Here is a 24,704-nt window from a genome sequence, read left to right on the forward strand (position 1 = left end):
AAGTAGTGTGTAAGCTTAGGGACTGATGACCTTAGAAGCTAAGTCCCACAAGATTTCACACACATTCGAATAACATTCACATGAAGGCAGGTGCCTTTCAGCAACCACGGCCTGGTACGTCTTTCACTTAGACGCCACGTCGGCGATTTGCGTGTCCTTTAAAGCCGACGGCACTAGGTTTTCCCCGGACGATCAATTACCCAAGTACTAGCCAGCACCAACGTTGCTTAACTTCGGTCACTGGGCGGGAACCGGTGCTACCAACGTGACACTGTCGTTGACTACCTGTGGTTAGTAACTCGCAAAAATTATTTTAGTTCGTGGCAGCTAATGCAGGACGACGATATTCACTGGCCTGATGACGATATTTGTTTGTACATTCACGTAAAAAATTGCAAATGGTCTGTAGTGTTGTACGCCACCTCTCCTTCAAATGGTTCAAATGGCTCTGAGCACTACGGGACTTAACATCTGAGGTCATCAGTCCCCTAGAACTTAGAACTACTTAAACCTAACTAACCTAAGGACATCACACACATCCATGCCCGAGGCAGGATTCGAACCTGCGACCGCAGCGGTCGCGCGGTTTCAGACTGAAGCGCCTAGAACCGCTCGGCCACTTGAGCCGGCCACCTGTCCTTGGTTATGTTGTTGTTGTCATAATAGTTCTTGCCGTAGTCTTCACTCCGAATACTGGTTCGATGCAGCTCTCTAGATTAGTCTATGCTACCAAAGAGCGCAACCAGTACAACCAACATCCTTCCGAAACTGCTTGCTGTAGTGGAAACTTGGACTTCCTGTACAGTTGTTACGCTTACACGTTCTTTTGGTACCAAACTGACGAATCGTTGTTATGGCTCTGAGTACTATGGGACTCAACATCTGTGGTCATAAGTCCCCTAGAACTTAGAACTACTTAAACCTAACTAACCTAAGGACATCACACACATCCATGTCCGAGGCAGGATTCGAACCTGCGACCGTAGCAGTCGCGCGGTTCCTAACTGAGCGCCTAGAACCGCTAGACCACCGCGGCCGGCACGAATCGTTGTTAAGACATGGTATGTTCTATCAACCGAACGCTCCTTTTAGTCATGTTCTACCACGAACCGTTTTCTTCCTCCTTAAGATTCAATAGCTCTTCATTAGTTACTGGACACCAGATTTCAAAAGCTTCTTTCTATTCTTGTCTGAACTACTTACAGACGACGTTTCAATTCCGTGCGAGGTTACACGCCAGACAATTACCTTCATAAAAGATATCCTAACATTTAAAAATTTATATCAGACGTCAATAAATTCCTCTTTTTCAGAAAAGCTTTTCTTGCAGCTATCCGCCTGCAATTTACAGTCCTCCCTGCTTCGGTCATCGTCAGTTATATTGCTGCCCAAGTAGCTAAACTCATTTGGTGATCTTAGGGTCTCATTTTCTTATCTGAGTCCCTCGTCATCGCCTGGTGCTAAACTATAATAGACTGCACATACTTGAAGAGGTAGACACGTTTTTATTTACACTAATGTCGTGTCCGCACAATGCGATTCTTCATTTCACTTCTGGTTGCTACGAGGACACGAGTATGTAGTGATCCTTACTGGACAAATTGATAAAATCGCGGAAACCTTCATTTCGCGGGCAACACATTAAAACATACACTACTAACCATTAAAATTGCTACAAAGTTGGCGCGGGTGGCGACACTTATAACGTGCTGACATGAGGAAAGTTTCCAAGCGATTTCTCATACTCAAACAGCAGTTGACCGGCGTTGCCTCGTCAAACGTTGTTGTGATGCCTCGTGTAAGGAGGAGAAATGCGTACCATCACGTTCCCGACTTTGATAAAGGTCGGATTGTAGCTTATCGCGATTGCGGTTTATCGTATCGCGATATTGCTGCTCGCGTTGGTCGAGATCCAGTGACTGTTAGCAGAATATGGAATCGGTGGGTTCAGGAGGGTAATACGGAACGCCGTGCTGGATCCAACGGTCACCTCTTGTTCGCATTGACGGCACTTTGAACAGTGGACGCTACATTTCATATGTGTTACGACCCGTGGCTCTACCCTTCGTTCGATCCTTTTGAAACCCTACACTTCAGCAAGATCATTCACGACCGCATGTTGCAGGTCCTGTACGGGCCTTTCTGGATACAGAAAATGTTCGACTGCTGCCCTGGCCAGCACGTTCTCCAGATCTATCACCAATTGAAAACGTGTGGTCAATGGTGGCGAACCAACTGGCTCGTCACAATACGTCAGTGACTACTCTTGATGAACTGTGGTATCGTGTTGAAGCTGCATGGGTAGCTGTACCTGTACACGCCATCCAAGCTCTGTTTGACTCAATGCCCAGGCGTATCAAGGCCGTTATTACGGCCAGAGGTGGTTGTTCTGTGTACTGATTTCTCAGTATCTATGCACCCAAATTGCGCGAAAATGTAATCACATGTCAGTTCTAGTATAATATATTTGTCCAATGAATACCCGTTTATCATCTGCATTTCTTCTTGGTGTAGCAATTTTAACGGCCAGTAGTGTATCATCGCAGTCTATTTCTGAAGTGATACGCCTCGTGCATTTATAAATCGATAGGCTGACAGGTGCGTACCACGAGGTGTGTAGCCTGAGAGCAGCGCCGCGGCAGGTAGACGTGGGAAGGCCGCCCGGCGCTGCCCTAATGAGCGCGCGCTCTCCGGGGCCCTTCGCCGCCTCGCCACAGGCCACACCGGACTCTGGCGCTGGTCATTAGCAGGCACGCCACCACCACCAGGGGCTGCGAGTCCGGCATCAGTCTCAGGCGTTTGGTGCATTTCACTGGCTGCAGGAATTACCTTCTTTATTTCGCCCGTTTTCATCGCCGCCTACAAAACAAGCATTGCACCAAGCCTTAGTCCCACCCGTTGCGGTCCTACCTACACTGTCCGTCAAAAGACTCAGAGAGACTGGTTGTAGTCCTGCCGTACAAGCAATGTCACCGCAATAACTACGTCTGCAGCTTCAACTAACAACTGCAACAACAGACGTGCGTTCGGCCAGTTAGTTATGAGCAAGCATGTTAAGTAGTGGACAGGCGGCCGTACTGTGTCAAAATCGCAATGGGGCAACATATCTAAATCAAGCGTTCGAGACATTCTCTACAGGGTGAAACGTGTTTAAACCGACAAACTCTGGGAGGTTGTAGGGGACATCAAAACAAATACTTTTCCCTAATGTCATTTTTTCTATGAGGAGTATTTAAACCGGTAGAGGAAGATTTCTCTGGTCGCAAATTAATTAAACCAACAAACACTTTTCCATTTTTTTATGACCAAGAGACAACACATTAACACAACCCAATTTCAGTTCCTCTTCTGATGCAACAGGTGTTGCGTAAACAGAGTTGCGCATCTAACCCCACACAAAAAAGTCCAGAGCGGACGTATCTGGGGATCGAGCAGGCCACGGTACAGGACCACCTCTGCCAATCCACGTTTCTGGGAACCGTCGGTCCAGGAATCGAAGCACATGACGACCGAAATGTGCCGGCGCCCCGTCATGTTGGAACCACATCCGTTGTCTTGTAGGGAGCGGGACGTCTTCCAGCAATTCTGGCAATGCTCTGGCGAGAAAATTGTAGTAGTGCCTGCCCTTTAATGGCCTAGGTAGCATATGCGGCCCAATTAAACAGGCCCCAACAACACCGACCCACACATTAACGAAGAACCGCACTGATTGAAGGATCCCACTCCACATGGTGCAAGACAGCTTCCTCAAATTGCAGCGTTCTTACCGTGCGACGGCGTCCCTGTCCAGGTAATCTGCTAAATGACCCGGTCTCACGCAGACGTTGGTACACAGCAGCAAAGGTCGTATGATGCGGGATACGGCGATTATATTGTTGTTGATAAACACGCTGTGCAGCTTCTCCGTTGTGGTGCGCTACGTAGTACGCACCAACCATATCAGTGTACTCACTCCACGTGTATCGCTCCATTAGTAAACAGAGACAATGCACTACTACGCTGGTGGACAGCAGTTACCTACAACTGAAGACCGTAATACGCCTTCTAACAACTGAAGATCGTAATACGGCGTCTAACAACTGACGAGCGCAATACGGCCTCCACCGGTTTAAATAATCCTCATAGGAAAACATGACATTAGGGAAAAATATTTGTTTTGATGTCCCCTACAACCTCCTAGAGTTTGTCGGTTTAAATACTTTTCACCCTGTAGAATGGTTTGAAGAGGACACCATAACTCCTGAACGAAATCAGCTACGCTTGGATGGCTGCCGCGAAACATCACCACGGGTGATGAAATGGCTGTGAGCACTATGGGACTTAACATCTGATGTCATCAGTCCCCTAGAACGTAGAACTCCTTAAACCTAACGAACCTAAGGATATCATACACATCCATGCCCGAGCCAGGATTCGAACCTGCGACCGTATTGGTCGCGCGGCCACGGGCGATGAGACTTGGTGTTATCAGTACGAACCTACCACAAAACGTCAATGCGCAGAAATTTACGATGAAGGGTCAACGCTTTAATGACACTGACAACATTCGAGCCAGTGTAACACGCGAATTGAACAACGTCCCAAATAAGAACTTTTCTTACCGTTTCATATGGTTCTGTGAACATTCTGTGCGCTGTACTCAAGTGGGTGGGGTGTGAGGAGGGGGGTGACTGTGTAGAACACTTGTAGCATTAAAACCACCATCTTACAATTTCTTTATTTTTTATTAATCCAGTCTCGAAATTTTGTGGACTGACAGGGTCGAAAGACAAAAATTTCCCGGAACGAGAAGTTCCTTTCCTTAGTAGCTAGAATTCCTACAATGAAAAATGTCCCTCCCCCTCTCTCTCACTCCTCTCTCTCTCTCTCTCTCTCTCTCTCTCTCTCTCTCTCTCTCTCTCACGCACACACACACACACACACATACACACGAAAATACTCACAGAAAGACAAGGACGTCTACAAATGAACACGCACGACGAAGGGGCAGGGACGAAGTGTTAATCTGAAAATAAAAAGGTGAGAGAGATAGAGATAAGATATGCGATGGAAGGAGAGGGAGGGGGGCGGGTAGGAAAGCAGGAAAGAGAGGGATTATTCGTAGGAACTAGTGGCCAATGTTTTGTGTTCAGTAGGACCTCAGCTCCCACGTCTGGGCATCCACCGCGCTTCAGTAGACTGGTGAAAGCCCTGTTAACACACAGTCACTTGTTTTACTGTCAACACGTTACTAAGTACTGTCGGTGGGAAGCTGCTCGCTATAATTAAGACACTGACATTATGGGGGGACAATTTAGACAATTTCGTAATCTTCTGAAAAGCTTTGGGGCGCACAGATATTTTTTGTTGTGTTGTCAAGGTGAATCAATCGTTTTTCTTTCTTTGTTTGTTTTTAGCAAGCGCGTATGACTGTTCACTGCAGTGTTTTGGTATGACGTTTCGCGGTATATTACAGATTTGTTGCTTCAGAAATATTATTAGTCCACAAACGCTTTGCAATAGTCATAGTCAATGGCTCAAATGCCTCTGAGCATTATGTCGTGACGACTGGGTGTTGTGTGCTGTCCTTAAGTTAGTTAGGTTTAAGTAGTTGTAAGTTCTAGGGGACTGATGACCATAGATGTTAAGTCCCATAGTGCTCAGAACCATTTGGTCAGAGCCTCTGAGCACTATGGGACTTAACATCTGAGGTCATCAGTCCTGTAGAACTTGGAACTACTTAAACCTAATTAACCTAAGGACATCACACACATCCACGCCCGAGGCAGGATTCGAACCTGCGACCGTAGCAGCAGCGCGGTTCCGGACTGAAGCGCCTAGAACCGCTCTGCCACAGCGGCCGGCATAGTCAAGTCATTTACCCTCTTCTGCACTACGCACTATGTTGTAAGAGCAAACATACCGTCTACAGAGCGACGCAGGAACTCGTGGAAGTGTACAAAGATTATTTACTTCAGACATATTTGCGAATTAATTCAGTCAGTTACCGATTTTGGCAGTCATCTGCCATCTTCAGATCATTCGGCTTCGCTATGCTTAACTCGTCAATTCCGTCAACATTAAAATTATTATAATTTTAATATTTTGATGCTGAGGTTCAGAAGTTCACAAATAGCATTGTAACAACGCTAAAGAGACCTGAGATGATGGGAAAAGGCCGGAACGTATAACCGCTTATATTAAATCACACATATGACTCTAACAAATAATCAGTTATGCACAATTTTCTGTTAAATTTTCCATGTAAATGGCAAACATAAAATTCTGAATGTAGTAATGCGTAGAAGTGATAGTCAGACAACAAGTGTCTGTCATCATCGAAGAGGATATTATGCTGGCGGGCAACTCTAGAAACACGTCAGAACCGAAACATGTGTTGCAAAACTTAGCAGAATAATAGTTATTGTTGGCAGTACACCGGTTCAACGGAAAACAACGTCCTCTACAGCAGTCCCAATCTTTTTCTGCTACGTCCTACATGTTTGTTTTCCGGTAAAGAGCCCTCAAAATTGACTTAATTACAGCTCGTATCTAACAGTGACAGTTCACGGAAATTAGAGGAATGAGACAGGAGCGCTGCGGGAACGTGGAGACAGGTGAACGATCGTTTCTCTCTTTCACACTCGCGTTTGTAAGGTGGCAGAATAAACGGTTAGATTCGCACCTTACATGAGACCTTTACAAATTGCAATGAGAAGGTGAAGATGACACCTAACGTAAGTCGACAGTTATGAAATGGCTCTGAACACTATGGGACTCAACTGCTGAGGTCATTAGTCCCCTAGAACTTAGAACTAGTTAAACCTAACTAACCTAAGAACAACACAAACATCCATGCCCGAGGCAGGATTCGAACCTGCGACCGTAGCGGTCTTGCGGTTCCAGACTGCAGCGCCTTTAACCGCACGGCCACTTCGGCCGGCGACAGTTATGAGAACATTTGCCTATCAATATGTAATGCGAAAAGGGATGACAGTCAATCAATGGTAATTAACACACCATTCCTATACAATGCATGTCTTTGAGCGGAAGGTAGAACAGGGAATGCGAGTCGAGTCGCTTTTATTTTTGAAAAGCCAGCTCCACAACGGCGTAGCGAAACCGCGCTGCGGGGGTTATGCTGGCGACCACTTAAAGGCGTGGCAGGAAAGAGGACGGCGACCCCGGGGTCAGGTGATTCGAGCTGGAGGGCCGCCTGTGGTGAGGTCATTGGTACAAGAGCAGAGAAGAAGCTTCAGAAAACTGAGATTCAGAATTCCAATGGGATACGAACAAACGAGTGACGCATTTTCGTCCAGCGAGTGCGACACATGGAAAGGTCAATGTACTTTAGGCATCTAGAATGGGCACAAAACGTCCAACTGGAGGAAACTTACTAGGAATGAGAAAAATACTGAAGTTTCGACGCAGTTTGAAAGAAGGGACGTTGTGATTGGTAGAGGGTGTTTCTACAAAATAAGAGGAACGCTCCTATTGATCGAAAAAAGCTATGACGTGAAAAAGGAACCCAAGTGGAGGGAGGTAGTTCTGCCACGAGTAGGACAAGAGAGAAATTTTGTGAGAAAGGAACCTTCTCTGAACTGGTGTCAAGTGCAGAAAGGAGCACTTAACGCTCCGTACGAGGCAGATAAGAAATTGGTGTGGACACTGCGTTCACAGCAGTTGCACTGCGGCTAAAATTAGCTGTAGCAGCGTTTAGCTCCAACTGTGGAGAAACGAAGCAGCCAAATTACTTAATTGTTCTTGTGAGAACTGTGAGCGCACTATAATATGCACTCTGCTCCAACCATGCGCGTGTATATCGCCACATAATAAGACTAGGGCTGAGTACATGTTTTCTCGCATAACGAGAAACACGGAAAGTTTCTGCTGGAAAGTTCAGCAAAGGCCAGATTAGTTTTGTAGGAATTTCAGTGGGAGAGGGCAGCCTTGCAGACAGCAATCGCAGCTTAAGGTAAATACCATGTGCAGAGGCGTAAACTTTATTGGTTCACCAGCTTGCGTCCACTGTAAACTCGAGCGGCCTTGGGTAATCTTGCGCTCAAATTTGTCACTTACATAACCATCCACCGTAGACTTGATTGTCATCCTAAATGGTAATATTTTACTATAAAAATACAGCGACCAGCCACTTTTTTTAATGCGTTCTATTTATGCCAATATGCATTTCGGGTTTGCACCCATCTTCAGCTGGCAAATTACATGTATCTTCAGTTTCTACAGTGGAACAATATCGACAGCAGTTTGGATGCTGCAGATGGCATTCTCCTCTCCCTGTGTTGTCGACAACATGGCGGTTAACGCATTGCGCCTGTGCAAAATGCATTACAAAAAGTGTTTGTGATGTTACACAAAAAAAAGGACAAGGAGAGGAGAATGCCATCTGCAGCATCCAAACTGATGTCGATATTGTACCACTGTAGAAACTGAAGATACATGTAATTTGCCAGCTGAAGATGGGTGCAAACCCGAAACGCATATTGGTATAAATAAAACGCATTAAAAAAAAGTGGCTGGTCGCTGTATTTTTAAAGTAAAATATCATTATCCATGGTCACGGAACTCAACTGTCCAAATAAAATGGACAAATTGTTAACCTAAATAGTAGCGAGCTTTGAACAGGAATCGGACGATTTTCGTAGTACTGACCAACATCATAACGTATGTGTAGGAGCAATTTTGTAAAGAAATGTCCAATTATACTTTCATATTATTGTGCTTAGGATTAATGTAAAGGAACTTCCAATTACACTTTCATAATATTATGCTCAAGATTAATGTTCCTTCTGAGAGTTAATATTTGTGTATAAACTTATTTCACTTTTTGATGTTGGCAAGATGCGTTATCCATTGCGCTGTTTTCATGTTGTCGAGTTGAAAATTGTGTGGAAAGCTGTAATGTGGTGAGAAATATTGCGACATTAAACTTGTCATTTCGCCTCACACTCTCGATTCAAGAGTAAGCAAGCAAGAAAACAAACCGTCGCAACCTTACACATTTTTAACCATTTTTACGGATTCGCATTTCGTTTGGTAAACAATGACTAGTGTAACTTCTGCTTGCGTGTTTCGTCAGTAGAGAAATGCATAAAAAAAGTCAGTGATTGCCAGAAAAGTGTTGTTTACCAGCGGGGCGTGACCCCCCGCTCCAGCTGAGGCCTGGCTCGTCAGCAGATGCGGCGGCAGCGGACCGTGGAGGCCGCCGCCACTCTACCCGCGCCTCGTAGCCCCGAGCAGGACGGCCTTGCTGCAGCCCGCAGGGCGCAACAGCCGCTTTCACAGCCAGCCTCCTGCTGTTTGCAAACGACCGCATTCTCGGAAGGTGGGACGCGTCGTTGCCCTGTTCACCTGTTTGTACGTATTTATTTGCTGGTTAGCCCTACTACTCTCATACTTCACAATGCCACCTTCTAACTGGTGCAGCCGGCCGCTGTAGCCGAGCGGTTCTAGGCGCTTCAGTCCGGAACCGCTTTGCTGCTACGGTCGCAGGTTCAAATCCTGCCTCGGGCATGGATGTGTGTGATGTTCTTAGGTTAGTTAGGTTTAAGTAGTTCTGATGACCTCAGATGTTAAGTTCTATAGTGCTTAGAGCCATTTGAGTCATTTCTAACTGGTGCAGTTCGGCAAAGATCACGTATGACTTAACCGTAGCTGCATTTTGTTTGGTTTGGAAACCTTGAAATTATGCCTTATATCCACCAAAGGAACACTAAGCAGACACAAGGCACGAGTGACAGTACGTATACCTCTCCTTCCCCCCCACCCCTCACAAACCAGGTGGCAGAGATGGGCAAAAGGGAGCTAGGGGAGGGGAGAGAGAGAGAGAGAGAGAGAGAGAGGAGAGGGGGGCAGATAAGTCACATTCTTGTTTGGAGTGAACTAACGTACAGCGAAGCCCTAACGATACTTTGTTCACAGGTTTTAGTGTGTACTGTCTGTAAATCTCGATCTACGGCGATATTTTTGTCCGACTTCCCTTCACAGCACAGACTGCAAGCGGGTTGTTGTAATTGGAAACATGGAAATTTGTCAACAGTTAACTATTACTGCAAAAATGAAATTAATCTGCTGTCATTACTCCTCGAAACAAAGGTAAAACATATTCGCTATGGCAGTGTAAAAGGCGATTTACTGTTACGTTCATGACACATAAACCGTTTTAAAGGCTGATGCTGTGCTCGAGGTTAACACTTCCTCTGTGCTTGCTCGAAATGTTGTGGAGCGTGGTTGGGTGCTTCCTACGTTGAGCAATCGATTTGCGCAAGCAGTGATAGCAACACGTGTTTTATTTGTGATGTTTACAAACGGCCAAATCCTAGATCGTCTCGTTTTTGCCCGTTTATAGTCTACATGCAGGATTTACTGGCATTAATTGTTGTATCAGGTACTATTCTTTTTTATAATTAAGCGCACTTACCTTCGGATACGCGCAGACCTGTGGTAAAACTACACTTTTTCGTTGTATTAAATAAGAAAGAACAACAAACGAAAATTCGCACTGTAATCATGAATATCTCTCTAGTGTACGAAAAAGGAGAAAGTAGATTTTTAAAAGTTTAGTGCTACTCCATCTCATGTACTGACTAGTCTCTGCTTCGAGCAACGAGGGCTCATTACAACGCCAGAGGTTTACGGTAGTTTGCTACGGTTCAAAAAATGGTTCAAATGGCTCTGAGCACTATGGGACTTAGCTTCCGAGGTCATCAGTCCCCTAGAACTTAGAACCACTTAAACCTAACAAACCTAAGGACATCACACACATCCATGCCCGAAGCAGGATTCGAACCTGCGACCGTAGCGGTCGCGCGGTTTCAGACTGTAGCGCCTAGAACCGTTCGGCCACAACGGCCGGCGTGCTACGGTTCCTATGTGGTATTACTGTAGGTTGGAAGTCGAGAAGTATACTGGCGGTTTCTACAGAAAACCACAACCTAGATTTTAAGAAACTAAGACGTTTCGGTGTGTGAGGAGAATGTAGAAGGAGAGAAAGAAAAACTCTGTACGTAGTAGAAAAAGGCGGCGAAGGGGAGGCGGGGGGGGGGGGGGGGGAGCAAAGAGCGGGAAGAAGCAGCGAATTAACTACCATGTTCCTTGTTGGGATGTAACATGTCCCTATTGATGAGTGTATGAAGTGGTTCGCCGATAATAGTTATGGAAATTAAACTGAACGTAATCCGGGTACGATGCACGCATGTATAATGCTTCAGATGCTGGCTTAATGACTACAGCTGGGAAAAATAGCCGACCAACTCAAAAAATACGAAAACTGCTTCCCGAGCAGAGGAAGATTACAGTTTAATATGCTGCCGACAACGAGTTTATTAGTGAAGGAGGACTACTCTGTTTATCAAGAACGGGAGAAGAAGTCGTTATTGGAGTATTCAGGGACTGACACTGTACTTCTTTTGTACAGGGTGGCCCACGGGAAGCGGCACATTTTCAGTAACATACAAATGCGCTCGCGCCCTCTACATATCTGATCAGACCCACCTAGTATGCCATTCAGTTCAGTATGAAACGCTGGTCAGTGCGAGTGTGTACTGAGGATCGGGAGGAGTTCTGTCGTGTGCTGAGCATTGTTGCTGCCCAACCAGCAATGCGCCAAGGAACAGACAGCAATTTCCGTCTTCCAGACAGAACGACATAACCAGGTGGGTAATACTACGGCGTGAGACGGGTTCTGTAACCGGTGTGGAGCGTAAGTAGCCTGCAGTGACCGTTCGAACGCCGGAAAATATCCGACGAGTTCGTGCAGCTCTGCATCGAAGCCACAGCGACCTGTCCGTAGTCATTCCAGAACATTTCAAATCCCTCGCACGTATTTGCAGATACTGCGAGCCGCGCGGGGTTGCCGCACGGTCTAGGGCGTCTTCTCACGGTCCGGGCGGCTTCCCCCCGTCGGAGGTTCGAGTCCTCCCTCGGGCACGGGTGTGTGTGTGTTAAGTAGTGCGTAGGCTTAGGGACCGATGGCCTCAGCAGTTTGGTCCCATATGAACTTACCACAAATGTCCAAATGTTCAGAGTACTGTGAAACAGGATTTAAAGTGTAGTCCTTACAAGCTCGTAAGTTACGGCCGGGATTTAAAGCGAGTAGTTCAAGTTTTCGCTCAACAATACTGTACAGAATTAACCGTGTGACGCACATCTGACGAAGCTTGTGATGTTTAGACGAACTTTCATTTGAATGGGTTTGACAATAAAGAAAATATCCAATACGACTCGGACACAAACCCGCAAATCATTCGTGAAAAAGCCCAGGGCAGCAGAAAGGTCGTCACCTCACGTGCTACTCTACAGTGCTTTAGAATCGTTGCGCCATATTTATTTAGACAACAACGGCCGGTAAGTGAGTGTTAGCATCGAGCGATATGCGGTCATGATTAACCAGTTCTTTGTTCCACAGGTACAGTACATTGCCGTTTAAAGGCAACACGGTTTCCGCAAGAGGCGGCCACAGCCCGTACGGCTTGCAACTCAAAGAGCACACTGAACCACCACTTTCTGCATCGGTAACGCACGCTATTCGGTAATATCTCGTGGCCGGCGACATCACCTGGTATTTCAGCCATCGATTTTTTTCTGTATCGTAATCTCAAGAACCAAGTTTTTTGACGGCGATTCCATAATACAAGCACTCCGTCTTCAGGCCACGAGTGGCCTACCGGGACCATCCGACCGCCGTGTAATCCTCAGTGGAGGATGCGGACAGGAGGGGCGTGGGGTCAGCACACCGGTCTCCCGGTCGTTATAATGGTATTCTCGATCGAAGCCGCTACTATTCGGTCGAGTAGCTCCTCAATTGGCATCACGAGGCTGAGTGCACCCCGAAAAATGGCAACAGCGCATGACGGTCCGGATGGTCACCCATCCAAGTGCCGACCACGCCCGACAGCGCTTAACTTCGGTGAGTTCACGGGAACCGGTGCAACCCCAGCGGCAAGGCCGTTGCCGCGATTCCATACTAGTGATAATAAATTTCCTAGAACATCTTCAGCAATGCATCGCCAGTGATGGAAGCCATTTGTGCCGATCTTGTTCAGAAATAAACTTGCGTATGAGTTTTCAGGAACTGCAACCGGTGTGGAGCAGTTATCTGTAACTTATATTTATGGAAATATACACTAAACTCCACAATAACCAAATGAAAATGAAATACTTCCCCTAGGCCACACTATAATTCAGCAAAGCCTAACTGAGGATGCGGATCTGACCACCGTTCCTCGCCTTCGCGAGTTCAGTCACGTTGCACTGGTTTTCGAAATGTGATCCTCTTATTTCTGAATTCTGTATGTTTCAAATATCGTGTGCTGCTTGACAAGCAGGTACTGAGGTTAACCTGGTAAGTTTCGCAATCGTAGCACTTTTCGACTGAGGAAAAAAAAGCGGTGCATTACTTTCTAGGCAACCTTCGTACGTTGTAACAATACTTTTGGCAGATGTAATAAATCGCCTTCTTCACCCGTGATAGCAGTGGGTGAAATGCACGTATATGGCCTGCTGCTTTGGTCTTATTTGTCAGGACACGTGACGGATGTGGTGGTGGTGGTGCAACGTGTAAGAATTGCCACATAATGGGCGCAGTGTTTTTGTATTGCCGAAACTGTTGAGTTTTTGGTTAGCGCTGGGCTGCAGCAGCTCCTCTTTAAGCGGCTGCGGGGGTCTGCTGAGCGGCGTGCAGCGGCGCACGTCTCGCTGGTCGAGGTCTGGTCCCAACACCTCTCCTCTGCCGCTGCTACCGCCGCACGGTTAATGGACGCTGGCTGCGTGCGTTTCTGCGTTTACGAGGCAATTCGATGTGTTCAGTTACGTGGCATTCTTTCTTCAATGATATGTAGATTCACAAACAATACTTGCTACAAAAAAAATGCCGGAAATAAGAAAAGAAGTACAAACAACAGACAGGTGTCGACGTAATTGATCAGTGCTGTACTTCGGATGTTCAGCTGAGTTGCCGTTTCCATCTCGTGCCCAATATTTCGACGACAGACGCAATGGTCTTCTTCGGGGGCCGCGAGTTGTACTGCTCGGACTCCAACTACACTGCGAACGACCCTTGTTCTCGCGCCGCTATTTATACTTGACTACTTAAGCTCCCGCTGCTTCGCTTGCGTAGACTGTATGGTCCGCACACATTTATTTTGTTTTTCTTTGGTCGAATTTTTATGATGTTCACAAAATGCAACATGTTATAAATTTTACACGCTAATTAAGGCCATAGAAGCATGGTGCATTCCGAATGTATTCAAAAATGGCTCTGAGCACTATGGGACTTAACGTCTGACGTCATCAGTCCCCTAGAACTTAGGACTACTTAAACCTAACTAACCTAAGGATATCACACACATTCATGCCCGAGGCAGGATTCGAACATGCGACCGTAGCAGTCGCGCGGTTCCCGACTGAATCCGAATGTATTTCTGAACAATAAGCGAGTTTGGTCGCTAGAGTCGGAAGTCTTTGTTAATCGTGCCTTTTGAGTTCTTGTGGCGATATTTCAGTATAAAGTTTCATCTCGTAACATATTTCTTTAGAAGTCAAATACAAATTTTCATAAATATCCATTAGCAGTTCTTTAATAATGAACTCTTTTCAAAAAATTTTCACTTACTACTTCAACCTCACAGGGGTTAAATTAAAAAAAGTCTAAACACGTATTTCTTTGTTTCTGACCTAGAAATCAAATACCAATTTTCGTAGTACTTGATTCAAAATTGCATTAAACATTTCATCCCGTATTTCACCCGGTAGGGGTGAAATTTTAAAAACGCCCCTCCTTAAACGATGCCTAAAAACGGTTCAAATGGCTCTAAGCACTATGGGACTTAACATCTGAGCTCATCAGTCCCCTAGACTTACAGATACTTAAACCTAACTAACCTAAGAACATCACACACATCCATGCCCGAGGCAGGATTCGAACCTGCGACCGTAGCAGCAGCGCGGTTCCGGACTGAAGAACGATGCCTACAGTAAAAGTTCAACAAAACTTTGCAAATTTCAAGTTTCTGTTGTCAGCGATTTGAGCTGTGCGATGATGAGTCCGTCAGTCAGTCATGCCCTGCCTCCTATATACAGAGATTCTGAGTTCGATTCCTGACGCCCATTACGCCCTTTGTGCTCTTCTATTTCTCAGATAGAGCACAGATATTTCGTGAAGCGCACATTCTCTCAGAGTTTTCCAGCGTTGGTGGATGTGACGGCCGGCGAAATCATAATACAAGCATTCTTTAAATTGAAACCTTCGTCCCTGTTTTAAAAAGTTTTGGGGTTCGGCACTTAATTTAATAAGATCTTGCCGGCCGTCGCGTCCTCCAGAGCTGGAAAACGCTGAGAGAGTGTGTTCGTTTCAAGGAATATCAGTGCGTGCTCTGAAAAACAGAAGAGCATCAGAGGTCATAATGAGCGTCGGGAGCCGAACTCACAGTCAGCTACAAATAGCGGTGCAACCTACATTACACTTGTCCGTCCTCTGCTGGAATATTGCTGTGCGGTGTGGGATCCTTACCAGGTAGGATTGACTGAGGACATCGAAAAAGTGCAAAGAAGGGCAGCCCGCTTCGTTTTATCGCGCAATAGGGATGAGAGTGTCACTGATATGATACGCGAGTTGGGGTGGCAGTCACTGAAACAATGGCGGTTTTCTTTGCGGCGAGATCTGTTTGCGAAATTTTAATCACCAACTTTCTCTTGCGAATTCGAAAATATTTTGTTGACACCCACCTACGTAGGGAGAAATGATTATCATAATAAAATAAGAGAAATCAGAGCTCGAACGGGAAGATTTAGGTGTTCCTTTTTCCCACGCGCCATTCGAGAGTCGAATGGTAGAGAAGTAGTACGGTTCAAATGGCTCTGAGCACTATGGGACTTAACATCTTAGGTCATCAGTCCCCTAGAACTAACCTAAGGACGTCACACACATCCATGCCCGAGGCAGGATTCGAACCTGCGACCGTAGCAGTCCCGCGGTTCCGGACTGCAGTGCCTAGAACCGCACGGCCACCGCGGCCGGCGAAGTAGTATGAAAATGGTTCGATGAACCCTCTGCCAGGTACTTAAGTGTGAAATGCAGAGTATCCATGTAGGTGTAGATGAAGTGTATAGCTCGGGTTAAGCACTGTTCTGCGCACTTGCGTCACGCATTCTCCGACATCCAATGAGCGTTGAGCAGTGTTCTGAGCGCTCTGATACGAATGTCGCAGCCAGTGCAAGCATTAAACCTGATCGTAGCGAGCTGTCATTGCTGACGGTTGTGGTAAGCTACAGATTCTACGTCAGCAAGCGAGAGACATAATTTGGAGGACACACGCTTTCTTCAAGCGCAAAGGAAGTGTATGCGCGTACCGCAACTTCGTCTTGGAAAGGTCAACAAGACCTGCGCGAACCGCCACCGTTCGTGAATCGGACTACAGTTCACAGTCTGGTTGGAGTCCCGCCAGCGACTACACACAACAGCCCAAGTCGATGGGTGCGTCTTCGAAATATCGTGCGCGCAATGGAAACAGCAACGCAACTGAACACCCGACGCGCGCCATCAGGCCAGCAACTTTGCGCCTGTAACGAGACGCCGGAAAGAAGCCGCGCTCCACAGGCTCGCCCCTGGCAGCTGGCGGTACGCGGACGTGAACGTGAACGTGGCCGCGCGGATCCCGCAGTAGCTCGTGTGCGCCGATGTGAGAGGAAGCGCTTCTCCGCAGCCCAGCATGCGGTCGCACGGCCGGGACTTTCCTTTACGTCACAGCGTGAGGCCATTATAATTCCCCACCAACTGCAGCGCATCCTCCGCCAGATAAAACTGGTGACGATCTACAAGGCACGCCGGCAAAACGTTGGCTCATGTGGAACTACACTCCTGGAAATGGAAAAAAGAACACATTGACACCGGTGTGTCAGACCCACCATACTTGCTCCGGACACTGCGAGAGGGCTGTACAAGCAATGATCACACGCACGGCACAGCGGACACACCAGGAACCGCGGTGTTGGCCGTCGAATGGCGCTAGCTGCGCAGCATTTGTGCACCGCCGCCGTCAGTGTCAGCCAGTTTGCCGTGGCATACGGAGCTCCATCGCAGTCTTTAACACTGGTAGCATGCCGCGACAGCGTGGACGTGAACCGTATGTGCAGTTGACGGACTTTGAGCGAGGGCGTATAGTGGGCATGCGGGAGGCCGGGTGGACGTACCGCCGAATTGCTCAACACGTGGGGCGTGAGGTCTCCACAGTACATCAATGTTGTCGCCAGTGCTCGGCGGAAGGTGCACGTGCCCGTCGACCTGGGACCGGACCGCAGCGACGCACGGATGCACGCCAAGACCGTAGGATCCTACGCAGTGCCGTAGGGGACCGCACCGCCACTTCCCAGCAAATTAGGGACACTGTTGCTCCTGGGGTATCGGCGAGGACCATTCGCAACCGTCTCCATGAAGCTGGGCTACTGTCCCGCACACCGTTAGGCCGTCTTCCGCTCACGCCCCAACATCGTGCAGCCCGCCTCCAGTGGTGTCGCGACAGGCGTGAATGGAGGGACGAATGGAGACGTGTCGTCTTCAGCGATGAGAGTCGCTTCTGCCTTGGTGCCAATGATGGTCGTATGCGTGTTTGGCGCCGTGCAGGTGAGCGCCACAATCAGGACTGCATACGACCGAGGCACACAGGGCCAACACCCGGCATCATGGTGTGGGGAGCGATCTCCTACACTGGCCGTACACCACTGGTGATCGTCGAGGGGACACTGAATAGTGCACGGTACATCCAAACCGTCATCGAACCCATCGTTCTACCATTCCTAGACCGGCAAGGGAACTTGCTGTTCCAACAGGACAATGCACGTCCGCATGTATCCCGTGCCACCCAACGTGCTCTAGAAGGTGTAAGTCAACTACCCTGGCCAGCAACATCTCCGGATCTGTCCCCCATTGAGCATGTTTGGGACTGGATGAAGTGTCGTCTCACGCGGTCTGCACGTCCAGCACGAACGCTGGTCCAACTGAGGCGCCAGGTGGAAATGGCATGGCAAGCCGTTCCACAGGACTACATCCAGCATCTCTACGATCGTCTCCATGGGAGAATAGCAGCCTGCATTGCTGCGAAAGGTGGATATACACTGTACTAGTGCTGACATTGTGCATGCTCTGTTGCCTGTGTCTATGTGCCTGTGGTTCTGTCAGTGTGATCATGTGATGTATCTGACCCCAGGAATGTGTCAATAAAGTTTCCCCTTCCTGGGACAATGAATTCACGGTGTTCTTATTTCAATTTCCAGGAGTGTATACTAGTGTTTGTATAAAGTGAAACACTCAGAAGCAATGGTCTGCAACACGCCACGGTAAGAGGACGTGTAGAACAGCGAAACCATGTTGTTGTTGTTGTGGTCTTCAGTCCTGAGACTGATTTGATGCAGCTCTCCATGCTACTCTATCCTGTGCAAGCTTCTTCATCTCCCAGTACCTAATGCAGCCTACATCCTTCTGAATCTGCTTAGTATATTCATCGCTTCCTCTACGATTTTTACCCTCCACGCTGCCCTCCAATACTAAATTGGTGATCCCTCGATGTCTCAGAACATGTCCTACCAACCGATCCCTTCATCTAGTCAAGTTGTGACACAAACTCCTCTTCTCCCCAATCCTATTCAATACCTCCTCATTAGTTATGTGATCTACCCATCTAATCTTCAGCATTCTTCTGTAGCACCACGTTTCGAAAGCTTCTATTCTCTTCTTGTCTAAACTTTTTATAAGTGATTCAAATGGCAGAGAGGTCGCATGCAGGTAGCCCCAACAGCACCCTCTTTTGTGTGACCGGACGTGTCAGGGTTACGTGACGCTCAGTGGGTCCGGAGTCGTCATACGGAGTGGAAATGCGTAACCGAGAGCCATTGTGAGTCGTCGACATCACAGTGTGGAATATCGGCATGTGGGTGCATTCGAACGGGGCAGAATGATTGGTCTCCGGGAGCAGGGCTTTTGTTTCGTGACACTGTGGCTCATACAAGGCACGCTAATTCAACAGTGAGGTGTATGTACAGCCAGTGGACAGAAGAGGGCAGTGCACAGCGCAGACAGGATACTGGACGACACAACGTGACCACAGCGCGAGGTCATCGCCATCTTGAAAGAACAGCTTCGTTCACAATGCTGGCGCGACGCCGGAGCACTGCATCGGGTGTGGACTGGGGATGGCGGTTATCGCTAAAACAAGCGGTTTTCGGTTATATCTGTTATTTACTGCGGCAGTTTAACGGACAGTTAAAACCTCTCAAAATAAACGGTTTCTGAAACAGCCACTTTTCGGTTTTTTATTCCAATTTTTCCAGTAATAAAAGTAGAAATGGAACAAAGATTGAAGAATTTTGACTCCCTCAGTTTCAAGACACACAGAATATAAATCAAGTAAGCAAACAGAAGAAAGCTTATCCAGCGCAACGTCTGCTGCTTTACTCGAAAAGCGATAAGTGATTGAATACTACAGAAAAATCACTAGTATTCTCCTATTGATACAAATTTTCTGAAATTCTGCTAAAAATCGTGTTGTAATCGGGTATCGCACCACTATTTAGGCATTACGAATAGTCAGTGCTAAAGGGTGAAAACTGAGGATGAAGAACTCTGTTTTTCGTGTTAATTAGTCCGTTTTCAGTGACTACAAGCAGATGAAGGCATATTATGTAGATACAGGCAGTAAATCAGCTATTCTCTATTCTTTAGTGTAATTTATGATGAATTATTAAGGTTTTAATTTATTACTGTTACCATAATTTACTCCTCTTTTATGATTTCATAGAAATGACAGACAAATGTTTAATCTTTTGAAGCAATAGAATCGTTGTGTTTCACAGCTACGTTCCTTCGTAAAATATTTCAAGACTGGCGCCATTCTGATGTACGACGCATATCCGGCGATGACAGCGAAGAACTAACGCACAGACCAGAGGCGGCAAGGCTTGTACACGCGAATAGGACACGCCACATGGTAACAGATATACTACTGTCTCAACAATGCTGTACCATTTCGTATGTCGTATTTCAAAGCAATGCAAATGTTATGAATCAAAATTTCTCATTTTTTTAAAAAAAATGTTTATTTAAAAAAGAAAAATATTATCACTACTGCTATGGCTAATTGGTGTTTCGGTTTTTCTGCCCAGTTACTAGTATAAAATATAAAAAAAACCTCATGTAATAAACGGGGCCCAATAAATACCGAAAATACGGTTTATTCAGTAGTAAAATATCGGTATCGGTTTTAGCCGATCGGTTTTTCACACCCCTAGTGTGGACATGGCTGCGCCGACGGTTCGGCGCCGTGTTCTGCGGACTGGATAGGTAACCCGCGGGCCATTGTATCGGCTTCCACTGACCAGAACCCACCAATGTCACAGATTGCAAAGGGCACGTGAATGCCGACTCTGGTGTGCTGAGTGGCAAAATGCAGTGTTTTCGAACGAGTCCCGCTTCAGCCTGTCCTACAGTGATGGCTGCGTACACTTTCGACACCGCCGTGGACAAACGCCAACCGAGAAGGTCTGGGGCGCCATTTCCTATTATAGCCTGCAGTCTCGCCTCCTATGTCTGCAGGCATTTTGAACAGCTACAGCTACGTCGGGAGGTTTTACAGCCCGAGACACTGCCCCCCCCTGCAGGCCGTTCCACACGCCATATTTCAGCAGCACACTGCCCGACCGTATACGGCGAGGAATTTATTTATTTAATCGCATGGCTAGGGCCCCCCGTCGGGCAGACCGTTCGCCGGATGCCGGTCTTTCAATTTGACGCCACTTCGACGACCTGCAGTCGATGAGGATGATAGGGTGATGATGACAGCACAACACCCAGTCCCAGGGCGGAGAAAATTCCCGACCCAGCCGGGAATCGAACCCGGCCCCAGAGGACTGACAATCCGTCACGTCACTCCGGGGACGGAGTATGGCGAGGAATGAGCAAGACTTTTTCTAAGAACGACGGGTAGCACTGCTTCCGTGGTCTGCGCGTTGACCAGAGATGTCTGGGATATTCTCGGTCGGCAGCTTGTTCGTTCAGATCCTCCTCCAGCTACAGATGATGCTTTGTCGTCGCGGCGGCAGAGTATTCCCCAGCAGCGTGTTCAGGCGCTCTTTGATTCCATGGCACGGCGTCTGGTGGCTCTGACTGCAGCACGTGATGACGCTGCTCCGTACAGAATTTCCACAATCGTAGCGCATATAAATCATTTGTGTAGTTTCGTATCCCGGCGGAATAAACTTGATTTTGATCATATCTCTCGGTCTTTGTGATTCACTTTTTACCAGAAGTAGTTTACCACATCAGAGCTAAAGTGTAAGAGACATGCAAGAGCCGACACATGTATCGGTAGATAACGAGGAAAGGGGAAACCATTGTGTTTTCTACAAGACGGGTTTTCCCGATAAAACTACACTTCTTTCCTTCTTCCTTATGGCTAATCTATGTCAGTTTTATCCAATCATTCATTATCGGCTGAGAGGAAGCATCGACTGACGCAGTCAGCCAACACGCTGCCTACGTTTACTCAATCCGTCTTCAAACTGGCCTAGTTTTGCAACCGACAGCATGTAAGTGGTAAAAATAATACATAAAAGAGCAGGCAGTTTTCCCGAAAGACAGGCAATGTCAGACTTTTTTTCTTTTTTTGCTAATACTAATACCAAATGACAATGCAAAATGTTGATAAATGATTACGCATTATGTATTATTTTGGCTCCTAGTTTCATAACTCACGCGCGTTAACATAAGGGCGAAAATATGACCGACAAATTTACTGAAACAATGGAAAATGAAACATTTCACCACCTTTAAGCTCTTTTTCGTGCTGTGGGGTTGGAGACTTTTCCGTCCTCTCAATAGCACTCTAAGCAAGAGGCGCAGTACTGGACCATTCGGTTTGGACGAGAATGGATCGTGAATGACCTACAACATTGTTGGAAGACTCATCCTGACAATATCGAAATAATCAGAATGAATGAGACAGACTTGTACTCTCAAAAATGGCTCTGAGCACTATGGGACTCAACATCTTAGGTCATAAGTCCCCTAGAACTTAGAACTACTTAAACCTAACTAACCTAAGGACATCACACACACCCATGCCCGAGGCAGGATTCGAACCTGCGACCGTAGCAGCCCCGCGGTTCCGGACTGCAGCGCCAGAACCGCACGGCCACCGCGGCCGGCTGCTTGTACTCTCTCTCTCCCGAATAAGGTATTACTCAAGTTTCTTATTCTGATACCTTGAATAGTTTTTTGAGAAGTTCGCTGTCCACCTGCAACGGAAACAGTGGTAATAGAAGGAGAACACTGGATATTGTTCTCAATGGAGAGACGTCTACAGACGTTAAAGTAACTTCTGGCGTGCCACAGGGGAGTGTTATGAGTGTTATGGGACAATTGTTTTTCACAATATATATATATATATATATATATACACTACAGCATCATCCGCGAAAAGCCGCATGGAACTTCCGACACTATCTACCAGGTTTTATATATATATATATATATATATATATATATATATATATATATATATATATATATATATATATACAGAGAAGTCGCAGCATTAGAAAATTGCAGCGAAATACAGGAAGATGTGCAGCGGATAGGCACTTGGTGCAAGGAGTGGCAACTGACCCTTAACATAGACAAATGTAATGTATTGCGAATACATAGAAAGAAGGATCCTTTAGTGTATGATTATATGATAGCGGAACAAACACTGGTTGCAGTTACTTCTGTAAAATATCTGGGATATCTGGGAGTATGCGTACGGAACGATTTGAAGTGGAATGATCATATAAAATTAATTGTTGGTAAGGCGGGTGCCAGGTTGAGTTTCATTGGGAGAGTCCTTAGAAAATGTAGTCCATCAACAAAGGAGGTGGCTTACAAAACACTCGTTCGACCTGTACTTGAGTATTGCTCATCAGTGTGGGATCCGTACCAGGTGGGGTTGACAGAGGAGATAGAGAAGATCCAAAGAAGAGCGGCGCGTTTCGTCACAGGGTTATTTGGTAAGCGTAATAACGTTACGGAGATGTTTAGCAGACTCTGCGAGAGAGGCGCTCTGCATCGCGGTGTAGCTTGCTGTCCAGGTTTCGAGAAGGTGCGTTTCTGGATGAGGTATCGAATATATTGCTTCCCCCTACTTATACCTCCCGAGGAGATCACGAATGTAAAATTAGAGAGATTCGAGTGCGCACGGAGGCTTTCCAGCAGTCGTTCTTCCCGCGAACCATACGCGACTGGAACAGGAAAGGGAGGCCACGACAGTGGCACGTAAAGTGCCCTCCGCCACACACCGTTGGGTGGCTTGCGGAGTGTGGATGTAGATATAGATGAGGATGTAGAAGAACAAGACGAAGAAGACGAAGAAAACACTGACAAAGATTAATATCAGATCGGAAGTCGCGGTAACAGTCCACGCAATCTGTTGTCCTTAAGTCTGTATAACATTAGTTGTTGTCCTGGAACCGGGGAAGTGGAATGTCACTTGATGACTGATGTCAAAGGCACTCAACAGGTAGGAAAATGCTTCTGATGTGCAGTCCTCATCTTCAGATTTTCCTGAAGTGTGCGACATAAAGATACTGGACGTAAACAAAGATGACCAGTTAGCGTTACACGTTTATAATCGTCACATTAGGGCAAGATTAAGGAATGCGTAATAAAATGACGAACACATGTCCGCCTTCATTTCTGCTATTCGGAGAGGCGGAGGCAGGAGGAGCATCCCTGTGAGGAGCAAACAAGACAGCCGGCTGGTGCGCGGCCTCGCTCTGAATGAGGCGGGCTGCAAATGTCAAGGCAGCGGCGTCTGCTTCCGGAGCGGGCGCCCGCGGCGCGCTGGAAGTGAATCACTTTGCTCACACCACACTCTCTCCTTATGCCATGTATTTCCTTTCAGTTTTCCCTGTATCGCGAAATAGGTGGCACCGGCGCCGGTTTCCCTTTACTGGCAAACACATTTCGCACCGTATCTGTGTTTGTACTCAAGTGTCTCGTAATATGAATTGACAACTAGTTACCAATATCTGTCAAACTGGCATCAGAACGATAGCGTGCGAACAAACGACACTGGATTTGTCATCAGTGAGTCATCTAAACAAGGGGAAACACTGTTTAGGAGGACCACGCATGTAGCACAGTCTTGTACTTTTTTAAAATTATATACACTCCTGGAAATGGAAAAAAGAACACATTGACACCGGTGTGTCAGACCCACCATACTTGCTCCGGACACTGCGAGAGGGCTGTACAAGCAATGATCACACGCACGGCACAGCGGACACACCAGGAACCGCGGTGTTGGCCGTCGAATGGCGCTAGCTGCGCAGCATTTGTGCACCGCCGCCGTCAGTGTCAGCCAGTTTGCCGTGGCATACGGAGCTCCATCGCAGTCTTTAACACTAGTAGCATGCCGCGACAGCGTGGACGTGAACCGTATGTGCAGTTGACGGACTTTGAGCGAGGGCGTATAGTGGGCATGCGGGAGGCCGGGTGGACGTACCGCCGAATTGCTCAACACGTGGGGCGTGAGGTCTCCACAGTACATCGATGTTGTCGCCAGTGGTCGGCGGAAGGTGCACGTGCCCGTCGACCTGGGACCGGACCGCAGCGACGCACGGATGCACGCCAAGACCGTAGGATCCTACGCAGTGCCGTAGGGGACCGCACCGCCACTTCCCAG

The sequence above is a fragment of the Schistocerca nitens genome, chromosome 5, assembly GCF_023898315.1.
Source record: "Schistocerca nitens isolate TAMUIC-IGC-003100 chromosome 5, iqSchNite1.1, whole genome shotgun sequence".
Taxonomy (NCBI): Eukaryota; Metazoa; Arthropoda; class Insecta; order Orthoptera; family Acrididae; genus Schistocerca; species Schistocerca nitens.